The sequence below is a fragment of the Haemaphysalis longicornis genome, unplaced genomic scaffold (assembly GCF_048455015.1).
Source record: "Haemaphysalis longicornis isolate Haplotype H1 unplaced genomic scaffold, Haemaphysalis longicornis Haplotype H1 scaffold_2, whole genome shotgun sequence".
Classification (NCBI taxonomy): Eukaryota; Metazoa; Arthropoda; class Arachnida; order Ixodida; family Ixodidae; genus Haemaphysalis; species Haemaphysalis longicornis.
The window spans coordinates 261,473,618-261,486,091 of NW_027526295.1; the positions used below are offsets into that span (position 1 = coordinate 261,473,618).

Consider the following 12,474-nt stretch of genomic DNA (forward strand, 5'->3'; position numbering starts at 1 on the left):
CGAAAGACAGAAGCGGGTGGCGGTCAATGGGAGGGGCCTTCGCCCTGAAGTGGACCCAAACAGGCTGTTAACGATGATAATGATGATGATGATGAACACTGCCACAATATTTAGTAGTTTAGAAATGGTTTGCCTATACCCCGTTTTCTGCAGAGCGCTGCCATCTTAAAACAGTGGCGCTACGTGGCGCCTGGTCTTCATTCAGACCACCCTATCTCTAGCGGCCAGCTCTGGAACAATTCGCCGAGCATGCCTACTTGTCTATCTCGCTTCAGATATGTAGGCTGCGCATGCGCGCCCAATGATTCCGAGCTACTGAAAGCTCAGGAAGGGGAGGGCGTTCCTCTTTCTGGTATGTACCACGGGCTATACGCTAGAAAATTGGCTGGGGTCGAGGCTAAACGAGAAAATGATCTATATAAACGTCTCGATCAAGAAATATTTTACCTTATGGCCGGGCGGCTGAATCGAGACATACGTATACAGACCAAAATTTCGGAGTGCAAGTAGCCCAACAAAGACTGCATATTCGTATCACCATACAACTTAGACTTTCGTAAATACACTCGCAACTGTCGAAAAAAGCTTCTGGATTTCGACAGCGCTACCGGGAAGCTCAACGTCGGCAAAAACGTGTGTTCAGTGCAATTTGACAGATAGCGCCCTGTTACGAATCGGCCAACGCCACGTGTTTTCCCGCATCAGCGACCACGTGGGAATTGACCATGTGCGCCCGCGTGTCGGTGAATCGTACTTTCGTGTCTCGCCATGCCGGGTCAATCACCTCGCTTTGCAACGTGCTTCCGGCGGCTGTCAGCTTCCACGTGCAAAGCCATGACGTTCGCCACACCCTTCAGGCACCTGCGCGTCGCCTTGACCTCCCCGGCTCAGACGTTTCGCTATCGGCGCGATCAGCAGTTGATAGGGCGACCCCAGCACCTTTCAAGGACACTCTCTCCCCCCCTTCTCGGACGCCATGTGGGACGAACCCATGAATGACTCACGAACTATGGACAGAGGGTGTGTGTCTGTGATTTCGTGGCGTGTTACTCTTGGGGGCGTTTTTTGGGTATAAATAGAAGCAGCACAAACGTTGAAAATCATTCCTGTCGGAGCAGCGAATCCATGCGGTCGCTCTGCTCGTGTCCTGTATTGTAACCTCGCCCGTCAGGGCATTGTATGTTTCTTTGGCTTCGGCTCACCTCTCGCTATGAAGTAAACAGTTACGTTCGCCTATCAGCTCTGGACGTCTTCCCGGCAGCAGTCGTCCCTCACGGTCGCAACAGCCCGTAAAGTCGGGATGTGTACCGCACCACTGTCCACTAGCGATAAAGTTCGAATTCCTGTAGCTGACTCCTCGCTTCCGCCGTTAGTCCCTATCTAGCAATCCTCAGCCCTGCAGGCGGAATCTACGCGCGATGCGTCATCGTCCATCACTGACAAGTGCTTTATTGACGTTATTGTTCTCGTTGAAACATGGTGTTGTGTCATACCGTGAACAATAGCGACCTGTTTGATAGCAAAAAAGAAGATTACGCCATGGATATACAAGACATGACGGTGCGGCCGGACAGGTGGTGCCACTTTCGTTAGCCGTAATTGATAAGCCTGCTTCCTTATGGCGCCTGTATAGTAACACGTTTAGAATTACTTTGCGACTGCATTATATAAATTATGAAGATTCCTTATTTTGTGCCTACTACCATCCGACCAACGGCTCGCCAACATTTTGCGACGAATTACATGATTGCGTAACCGAATTATATTAAATTTCCAAGATCGCCCATTTCCGTTTTAGACCCGTGATTTCAACTTCCCAGAAATTTGATGGGTGGGATCTCTCTAATGATTCCAAGAACGCCCTAAGTTTTAATAGGGGTTCGATATGCGCATTTACCCGAAGTCAATTTGATAGAGAAGCTGTGTTAAAGATGCCGCCTTTTCACACCCTAAACCGACCACTGTTCCCGAATCTGTGGTATCCCTATCTCTTTCACTTGCCTTGAGCGATTACTTTCACAATACCGTCAGCCTCTTCTCCCTCCGTCCCCCGGAACAACTGAAGCTATTCAGGGACGACACGAAAGCTCATTTCCAAGCTATCAATGCAGATCTGGGCATTTTATCGACGCTTTTTTCCCAGAACCTTTGGAGCAGCCGGTATATGTTAGCTGGTCTTTAAAACAAGTTCCACCGCTCATTGATAAGTACTATACATACTCCTGAGACGATTATCCTGTTCTAAACGCCGGCCGTGGTTCCGGGCTTCATTAAAAAAAGGCACATTTTTCTCCGCTGTCAAATCCCGCTGACAGGCGGTCGGCTTATGTGCACGCCACATCAGAATATAGTAAAAGAAAAGCCTTTTCGCTTGCAAAAAAAAAAAAAAAAAACTACTTGTCATTACCTCTAGACGCCCCCGTCCCTGCTGTCGACTGATCACCCCAAGTTCTGCAATGTATATATGCGCATAATGAAAGATGCAAAACTAAAACCGCCCAATGGAGAGGGTCTCGTCTCGCTCGAACGGCGCTTAATACGTTTTCGATTATTCAGAATGGAATAAAAACAGCTTCTTTTCTTTTTATCAGGGTTTTTTGAAGCGTGAGCTACACTGGCCGAGGTTGAGCAGTTTCGCGTGGCTCCTGGAGAGCCGTGCTGTGCATGCGCGAGGAGCAGTGACGTCACACGGCGCACAGAACGTTGCTCGCTGCCCGGCGTTTCTGGCACACCCCACGCGCCCAGCGTCTTCGCCGACCTTCGTTCCGCACGTGGCGGCCCGGTCCACTTGATGATCATGCGAGGGGTGACCGGGTTGTGGAACCGATGGCTCGTGCGTCGCAGCAACACCGGCGTGCGCCTGTGGAACCAGCTTAGCTCTGGGGCGGTTGGTGACGCTGCGCCGGAGCCGCTTGATAAATATACGTGTCACATAATGCGTATACCGTGAGTGTGTCATTTAAGCAGCAGTAAGCATGATAACCAAGCTAATCCTAGACAACCAGGAAAGCTAAGAATAACCAGCTGAACCTTAGCTCACGGTGCGGATATCTTGGAATAGCCGAGCTAAGCCACTGCTATTTTTTTTTTTTTCTTTCTTCCTTTCTAGCAGGCCGACCTCAAGCTCCCACTTCAAGCAGAAACTTCGTTGGCGCGATAGCCGCAATCTCTGATACGACAACGTGTTTCTACAACACCGTTTCTTGCAGCCTACTGTTGCAGCACACAACACTAATCTACGATGCCTTCGTGTCACGTGATCACTTGAGTGAAGGAAACGACGAGGGGGCAGGGAAGAGCCGCCATCGACGGTACGCCGTGTCCCGACGATCAAAGAGAAAAGAAGCCCACGCTTGGAAGGAACAAAACGTAGTACCGATCCTGCCGGCCGCCACCTGGCCCGACTCCGGGGGGTGTCGTCGCCCTCTTCGAGGAGGCGTGCGCAGAGGAGCTTCGCACTGTAGTGCACCACCGCGCGACGCGCATGGCAATGAACCCTCGCGGCGAAGCCAGAAAAGCGCGGGAAAGACGACGGTCTTCGCGGCTTTCGTTGTTTTCCCGCCAGCCCTTTAGTTCTTGTCTTGGCGGCCGCGATTTCCTGGTCGCGCGGCGCCGCTTTCATTGCAGCGGAGGCCGCGTCACTTTCGTTACGCCGTGCCCTCCTCCGCTCGCGTTCACGGGACCGCCGCCTGCCTCGGTTCGCCTGCCACGGCCAGTGCACGCCTGTTGTCCGGTCAGCCGCCCGGAAAGGTGCACGCACCCAGCCAAGAAAACGTTACCCGTCTCCGCTGCGCTCTCGCTCGCTCACGTGGCTGCTGCTGCGACAGAGCGCCAGAGCGCTACCGTTTACGAAGGGATGCTGGGGATGCCCACCCAAGCTTCCGCCATTGGGGGCGCACGCGTGCGCGAAGGCGGCGACGAAAGTTCCTACCGTTTCGCAAGCACCCGCTCTGCGCACGCTCATGACAACTCCGCGCGTAGCGCTTTGCGCGCGAAGCTGTTACCGATATCTACTCGCTCCGATGACTCGATCCTCTCCGCAGAGGATTCTTTTGTTTCCGATGACGTCGACGCGGGCTGAAACTGGATTCTCCAGTCGCCTGTTTCCATAGGGTGCCAGGGGGACCGGTTCGATGGCACGGCAGTCAAGTCGATGGCATGCGCAAGCACAGACAATTCTATAACTTTGTAATCAAAAAGAGAGCGGACAACGAGTCGATGGCCTCGCCCGCCACGAAGAATGCCCACTAAGGTGACGCGAGTTCACAGCGAGTTTTCGAACTCGGATACAGCGTCTCCGTTCATCGCAAGCAAACTGCCCAGCGAAACGCACAGCACTGCCCCGAAAAATAACTTCGCAAGAAATCCACGCCACTAGCGACAATCTCAACTGCCGCTGGTATGCCCCCCCCCCCCTTTTTTTTGGGGGGGGGGGGGCCAACAAACTGAGTGGACTCCGCAAGAGAGCCCACTCTTAAACAGTTGTGTGGTAACGCTGTGTGAAAAGGCACCCCACGCCGTATGCCAGAATTATTTATTTCATTTATTTGTTTATAAATACTGCAGCCCCAGTGCAGATATTAGGAACAGACACAATCGATATTACGTAGCTCCGCCGGTTTGGAAACAAATACAAAAATGGAAAATAAACACAAATCAGCCAGGTTGAAGCAGCAGGTACAGGTTCGTAATTATGAGGTTTGGATTATTTTCACAGGCACAACACACTATAAAGGAGTAAGAAAGCTGGAACAGTGCCGAGCAAAGCATTGCCCCACTCTATTGTGCCACGAAAGAAACTATGTTTGAATGGACATATCTATATCGACCACTCAGGGCGGTGTGATAAAAGGAGCGGATTAAAGATCCCGCAAACTTGTTGGGAACGGGAACGGGCAGCATGCTTGCCCTCGCAAGCCTAGGCCAGAACTCGAAGAATGCGAAGCGGTCTTCATACACAGAAGCTGAGCATCCAGTGTAAGCACACCACCAGTGGCGCTGCTGGAAAAGAAGTAGCGTTACTTGGGAAGGTAAAAAGAGCCTGTGTTCGATCCACAACCATACTACGTCAGAAAAAATTCTGCGCGCGTTTTCCGGCTTTTTGCGTAGTTTGTTTCACAGCGAAGCTGGTATCCTCTCGTTGGTCGGAGAATTTCGTGTCGTTGTAAGCAAAAAACACAGGCAGGACCCAGCAGTTCTTGCCCAAGACGCCGAGCGACTGCGTCAGGATAGGCATGACCCAGCATTTGCGGCCAGAGAAGCCCAGCGCTGTTTCTTTACAATTATACAGCACAGAGCTCAGTATTCGTTAAAACACACACACACACACAAAAGAGCATCGAAACCACCTGATTGATGACAAGGCGCCTGCAAACAATGGCACCCCCCCCCCCCCTTATGTATTCCTGGTAAAAATTAGATTTGCAGCTGCTCTTGAAAAAGAGGGTTGACTGACGCCATTCGAGGGCTCATAAGTTGCTTTTGCGAACCTGAAGACACACGTGTATCTTCAGGTATCTTCCCGTGTACGTTTATACACGTATTATTGACCACATATACGATACATCAATGTCTATAAAGATATGTACATGTTGATCTGCACGCATCAATATGTAAACAACTAAATGCAGTATTTTTGTCTGCTGTTTTCATACTACACGCTACTGTATGTGCTGTGCTCACTGTCGCCCATTTAAAGGAGCCATGAAGAGAAAACACAAGTTTGGTTCATTCGAAAGATTGCCTCGTTAGAACCATAACGACACCACTTATAACGCAAACTTCGCTCAAATAAGCTACATAATTAGGAAAAAAGGAAATGACCATGCGACCCACCAGCTCATTTTCCGCAACAGAACCTGTGATGTCACTTGGGAATGCTCTGCGATTGGTGGAGGCCGGCAAAAGCAAACGCATGTTAGGCAGGGCTTACAGTTTGCATAGCGAGCTATATGCCCGTGAAACATACTGCACATTCTTTTTATGACAAAGAACGGTGGAGTAAACGGTTGAAGTTCCGAACGAACACGCAAGCGTGTGCGCCAATGCGTAGGAAACTACCGCCGGCCGAGCTCGACATCTCGCCGTCGCGCAGACGAATTTTCGGGTTCGAGGCTCTTAGGGGCAAACGAACCGTTCCAACACGTACAGCCGCGACCTTGCTTGGTATCTTAATCCCTTGACAGGAGGTTGGCCGTCATATCGCCAACCAGCAAAGGTAAAAATAGAAACGAGGGGAGTAAGGAACAGCAAGAAGCGACGAGATAGTGCCAGTCGTCGCATAAGTTTCGAATGGTGTTGGCTTGCTGCTGTCGTTACGAGCTCGTTTCTAGTTTACAACCACTGAAAACTTCAGTTTGTTCGAGTACTTTACAATGAAATTTTGTTGCTGCGTTTTGAAATGCCCATGTAGTACGGGCAAATCGTCGAGGGAGTGCGACATCCCCGCCGGTGAAGAGATCTCCTTTCATGTGCTGCCAAACGACGAACCGCGGCGTAGCAAGTGGCTACGTTTTGTGAACTTTGCAAACGGAGGAGAAAGGGAGCTAAAGGAAGTACGAGTGTGCTCGCTTCATTTCCGACGAAGTGATTACGGCAGGGACCCTTGCATTAGCTCACTCCTGGGACATGCTGGCGCTCGTCGCCGACTTCGTCAAATCGCCGTCAAAGCGCTCTGACCTTGGGGGAAAAAAACGCCGTACACACCGCGCATTGACGCTCGTATCTTTCTGGTCGGAGCAGAGAGCTCGCGCGAACGGCTTTCCATACACGACACCAGCCAACTGGCATAAGCGATACTGCTACTGAAATTGAACTATTATTAACCGTAATAAAAATACGGCACATACGTACCAGTCTGTATTCGTCCGTCGCGACGGGGCTGACGAGGCAGCGGTGCCGACGGCAGGGCGTTCGTCTGTTGTGGCTATCGCGGAATGATCGCTTTCCCGTCCACCGCGTATCCCACAACTCCTGCCGCTCGTGCACTTAGAAGCATTGAGCGTTCAAGTGGTGTGAGGTTGTTAAATGCAAGCCCTAGCTCCTCGGCGAGAGTTTTGTTCTCCGGATCAGGCGATTCCATGACTAGGGCTGCGGGTGCACTAGGTTTTACTAGTATTTTTAAAATGGCCGCCGTCTCGGTTTCGGCACGAGTTTCGGTTCCTGTCTGACTCCCGCGTGTGGGTGCTATATGGAGTCGACATACTAAGTATCTGTTTCATGAACCGGCTCGTATGACGCCATTGTTCACGCCACCAAATGTGCAATTTTAGCGGGAGATTTAAAATTTTGGCTTAAATTGCCTTATTTCTCAGTGAATAAGCATCATTTGCTTCAGGGAAAGCGCTTGGGGTACTATGAAACACCTAATCTTTCGAATAAAACAAACTTGTTTTCTCTTCATGGCTCCTTTAAAAATACCGGACGGGGAAGCTCCTCGAAGTCAAGCTTTCGATGCGTGGCTTTTTCTTCCGCCTCCTCCTCGTGTACCGAGGAACACAACGAAAAATTAATTTGATTAAACGTCTCTGTGCTAGAAATTATTTCAGGGCGAACCTCGCCTTGCGTGCGTCAGATTCGGTATGACCGCTGCGGCCGTACAATGATAACCCAGTTCGCGACCTTGAACGGGCCAAAAGAGAAGAATTACAACTGCAATTTGAAAGGCGCCTAGCCTACGGCGACTCACTCATTGCCATTCCAGCTACCAAAGACGTATTTTAGTAAAAACAAAAACAAACAAACGGAGAAATACTGTTGAAAAACTTTCAAATTTCGCGCTGTGACGTGGTATGGGCAGGAGTGACGTAAATAGGCCGGCACTAATTTGGCATGTTAATAACTGCACGTGGTGCAATCAAACGGGACTGCAGCACCCCCCCCCCCCCCCCCCAAGTCATGTTTTTGTCGGCGGCGACTTAGGTTGGAATGACAAACACGATTTTGTGACGTCAGAAAAATCGCCGGAAAGTGGCTAGGGAGTCGCCGCTGCCTCGTCTGTTTTCTTTAACATCTCTATTATTTGTTTGAAGTTTGCGATAAGATTGGTACGATTGCTATCGGGACAAAACTGCGTTATCGATGAACCAGACTTGCGTTTTGTCTTGGTGGCCGCTTTAAATCCATTTGCAAAGCATGGACTGCGCCGTCATGTAATGTGGCTAAGTGGTGTGCACCTTTCCAGATAGTTTGCACCTCGCTATCCCTATAAACCTTCCTCATAACCCTGTCTGTCAGAGGTGCGTACCGTCAAGAGCAAAAGTTTACGGACCACAAAAGCAGCGATTTCGGTTTATTCTTCTGCCGCACGGCAAGCGCGGGGTCATCTCACATGCATACCACAGTCTGTGGGCTGCTGCCAGAAATAACCTAAAACTGCCACGTTCGTGGTCCGTAAACTTTTGCTCATGACTGTACAGCGGGGCAGACATTCTTCGCAGCGGCCTCGCTCTACGGCTCGAAGACGCACGACGTTGGCGGCACCGGGCGGCAGCCCGCTTTTCCAGGTGCGCGCGCGCGTGGTCGGCGGTCGGCGCGGCGGCGCAGTTTCTCCTGACGGAAGGCCACCCCGCTGATCCACTGTTCCACATCGCGGGCGAACCACAACAAATAGTCCGCGAAAGAGCTGCGCGCTCGGGAACGGCAACAAAACGGGCCGGGAGATGAGCGAATCACGAAAAGCGCCACGACGCGTTTATCCGCGCCGGAATCGGAGCAGCGTGGCCCGATTTCAAGGTCTGCAGCGGCCGTCGTCTGCGGCGAGAGCAAGAAAGAAGCGCATACCAGCGCCGCTGCTGCGTTCCATATTCCTCCTTCCCCGCCGGTTGCGTAAGCTGAAACGCTGGCCAACGGGGAGAGGGGCGACAAGAACGCGGTACCATAGAGAAATAAAAAAATTAGAAGAGTGGACACACGGGCTTATCGCGGCCGAGTGGCCTGACTCGTGCGCCGTCCGGCAGTCGGCGCAAGTGGTAAAAAACTATATATTTAAAATTAAGCTAACACACAATATTATACTTTTAAAATTTTGTTACACATTAGACTACACATTTTTATTTGTGTAATAAGTTGAATGGCTGTCAATGTAGATTTTTGTGGCTTCTTTGCGCCAAGCCTGGCCAAGCCGCAAGCGCAAGCCGCCATTTGGCTCTTTCGGCAGCGTTTGCACGTGCGTTTCTGCAGCCTCGTGCTAACCTCTGTTGTTGAGAAGGAAACGCCTAGCGCTTTATTTGCGACATCGGTTTTGCATCCTGAACGAAAGGTGAGACTTTCTTTTTTAAAGTGCTGGTGTGGCGTATCATATTTACGTTTCATTGTACCGCAAACGCTGCGAGCACTGCGTACCTCAGGGAATCAGGCATAGCTAGTGCTCCGTCTTTAAGATAAGTATTTGAAGTATTTTTAATGGTATTTTAGGCTGGTTGTGCCGTTTTATCTAGCGCTGAGGGATGTCAGCGGTACGCACCCGTCGTCGCACGTAGCGTTTACGTGCCGCAAACTACGGCTGTGAGTTGCGGAAGTGGCCGGCCGGCCGGCGGTCCGTAGGCGAAGCAGGCGTTGTTCGCTGTCGCTGCACTGAATTACGTGAGCCGCAGGCCGCGTTGTATTATACTAGCTAGCCATTGCTAGCTTGGCCAACTGTTACTGCTATTATGGCCGTGATGCGCTGCAAATCCGTCCGGGCTAACGTACACGGCGAAGTAGCCATATCTGCATTAATTTGGCTTATCTGGGCATAACCAGCAGCCGTACACTCATCGTACGTTTTACACATGGGTGCATACCAAGCTGCCTGCGTACAAAGCGAACCCGCTCGCCGACGCCGATAACGCGCGCTCGTCGCTTCGATTTGGCGCGCCAGGTACGGTAAAAACGCGTCTTTCGTCGGCAGATAACAGCTTTGCTCGAGGCGGGGTGAGTGCGCAGTGCATTGAAACCTTCAAATTTGGTCTTCGTTCTACATCGTATATCAATTCCGGTATCGCAGGCATTGCATACAACTGTTCTACACTTGCCCTTTTTTCAAGCGTTTGCTCTCTTTTCTCTGGTCATATTTTGGCTTGTTTCATTAAACACGTATTGCGCAGATTGCACCTATTCAGTCGGAACTGTGTGTTTCTTGTCATATCTTTTTAAGGCATGGCCTTTGGCGGTCAGTAGTACTCAGTACGACGCTCACTGCTGCTTGCCATGGTGCCCACACAGCGCCCAAATATACTTTCGCCAGGTGCGCGTTCTCGGGATGCGTTTCTTTCGCGAGCCCGTGGGGCAACAGGTTTGTTTAACGTTCAGCTCGCTCTCGCTCTTTGTCCTGATTTTACAAAAAAAGACAAAGGGATTCAGGCTATGTGAGCAGCGTTATCATTCTTGTTAACCCAAACAATAGGTGAATTGCATTAAGAATGTGCATAACCAGTGTTGCGAAATTACAAAGACCCATATTTTAAGTGTTGCTAATAGCTTGACCGCATGATTGCTGAATAGAATAAGAGAACTTGTGTTTTAAATAGGTGGCATGCACTGGAGGCAATACTTGAATACTAGTTGCAGTGAAATTTACCGACTATTCGCATATTATCTGTCATTGCAAGTAGTTTGTGTACACCTATCACCTGTGCAGGTCGACAGGTGCCCTCAAGACAGAGCCAACCAGCCAGCTGCATTCGTCATACCAAACATGGTGCAAGCACTTCATGAATCGTGCCCTCACAGGACTCACAAAAGTGGCCGTGCCAACTGTTCTCCCAGAGTTATTCAGTTGTATTGATGACTGCCTGCAATGCTTCTTGCTACCTTATTGATGCTTCTGATGGATACCGCAACTGTATTCCATCTATTGAACCTTGCCATTAGCACCTAAAATCTAACGCAAGTCTCGGCACTCAATAAGGCGTGACCACTGAAAAGACTATCGTTGACTCGAGGAACAAACGGTTTTTTATCACTGACATGCCTCATATCATTAAAACCACTAACAACAGCGTATACAGTCTCCAAACTCCACTCGCAAGTTATTGTAACTGCTAGTTGTAATATTGTGAAAACAGTATTCACAAAAACCCTTTTACATTATGAAGACTGCCAGGGTAAGAGGTCATGCTAAATGTCGTTTGTCACCATACGTGCTGCCTGTTGTCGGGCTGGCCTAGATGAAGAGAACCATGTTGGGACCTACGTTGTCAAATGCTTATGGGATTCTGTAATGTGCCACATTTGTCTCATACACGAGAAGCATATACTGCTTCCCTGTTTCTTATATTAGACTGTTCGTATTGACAGCGGAAGGCATGAATTTGTGTGCCTTAATCGAGCCTGGAACCTGTCGGTTGACTACGTGCGCATACCTAAAATATCCCCGCCTGGCCCTTTGCCTTTACTGGGAAGGCAACGCTTTCGGAAGGTAACCCGGCTTCTTGGGAAAATGCACCCTTGCAAGGAACCAATAGGAAGGGGATTTTTTTCCTCTTAACCTTTTGCGTGTGCATCTCCACATAAATGGGATTTCTGTTCAATTACTGCTACTGATTTGAAGTTGCCCCGAGGCAATAGATCTCATTAGCGTTCATCAAATAAGCGAGGCCATCAAAGCCAAAGTTTTTCCCTTCTTTCACATCCTAACTGGAGAAATTGCCAGACTAAGAAAATTATCTGCGGAGATAGTGGTTGTAAACAGTTGCAAGTATCCGAGTGTCTAGATTATGTTATGGTTGCTATTTTTCTATGACTGCAACAGCGCACAGAGTCTGAGGGTGTCGTAGATACAAGTAAACCTGTGGATGGCTGAGTTTCTGGGTTTTCTGCATTTTCAATTACCGTGGAGAAAAAATCCTTTGTGTGGTTGTGATACCTTTACTTGTGCATTTTTTTTCATACCTGGAAACGTATTTTCCTCTCACTACTGTGTATTGTCTCTGTTGTGTATTGCTCACTGTTTATTATTATATGTGTGTTGCAAAGAATGATGACAATTTGAACTTGTTCCGTTTAGTGCCATGCAATAAATATTTCTTCATTTATGGTGTGTCTCTTTTATGTGGCTCGGCAACATGTGAACACGCGACAGAATTGTTAACCAAGTGTGAGTGGTACTGTAAATTGCAATTTCACGTTTTCAGAAAACGGTTTTTTTTTTTGTAAAAGCATACGGGCACTAAGCCTGAGAATGATATATTCAAATAAACACTAATTATTGCATGAAAGCGTCCGAATACCGTGCCGATGCCCGTCGCTGTGAGCAGCGCTTTCCAGTCTTTCAAACTACCCGCCAAAATCGGTGTCCGCGAAACCGAAACCGAAAGTGGACGCACGAAAGTATGGTTAGTAGTTTGGCTCTCCGTCCGCTCGGTGCGCTACACTACAGTACAGTCATTCGGCCGCAGGGCTCTATGGGAGTGTCCACTCTTACCAGTATTTCTTTCTCTATGGCGGTACTACGCCGCGAAAGCCTCCGGCAGAAAGCGGCCGTGGTCTCGACAC

At 49.6% G+C, this 12,474-nt stretch overlaps 1 protein-coding gene and 1 long non-coding RNA gene across 2 annotated transcripts in view; one reads left to right on the forward strand and one right to left on the reverse strand.

The window, feature by feature from the left end:
• Jbug (filamin-type immunoglobulin domains fbug) overlaps positions 1 to 12,474 on the reverse strand; it is a 113,585-nt gene that overhangs the window by 86,673 nt on the left and 14,438 nt on the right. The window lies entirely within an intron of this gene.
• Positions 9,134 to 12,014, forward strand: LOC144170533 (uncharacterized). The gene is made up of 2 exons (XR_013322631.1): positions 9,134 to 9,259; positions 10,619 to 12,014. It is a non-coding gene; the product is annotated as an uncharacterized LOC144170533 (long non-coding RNA).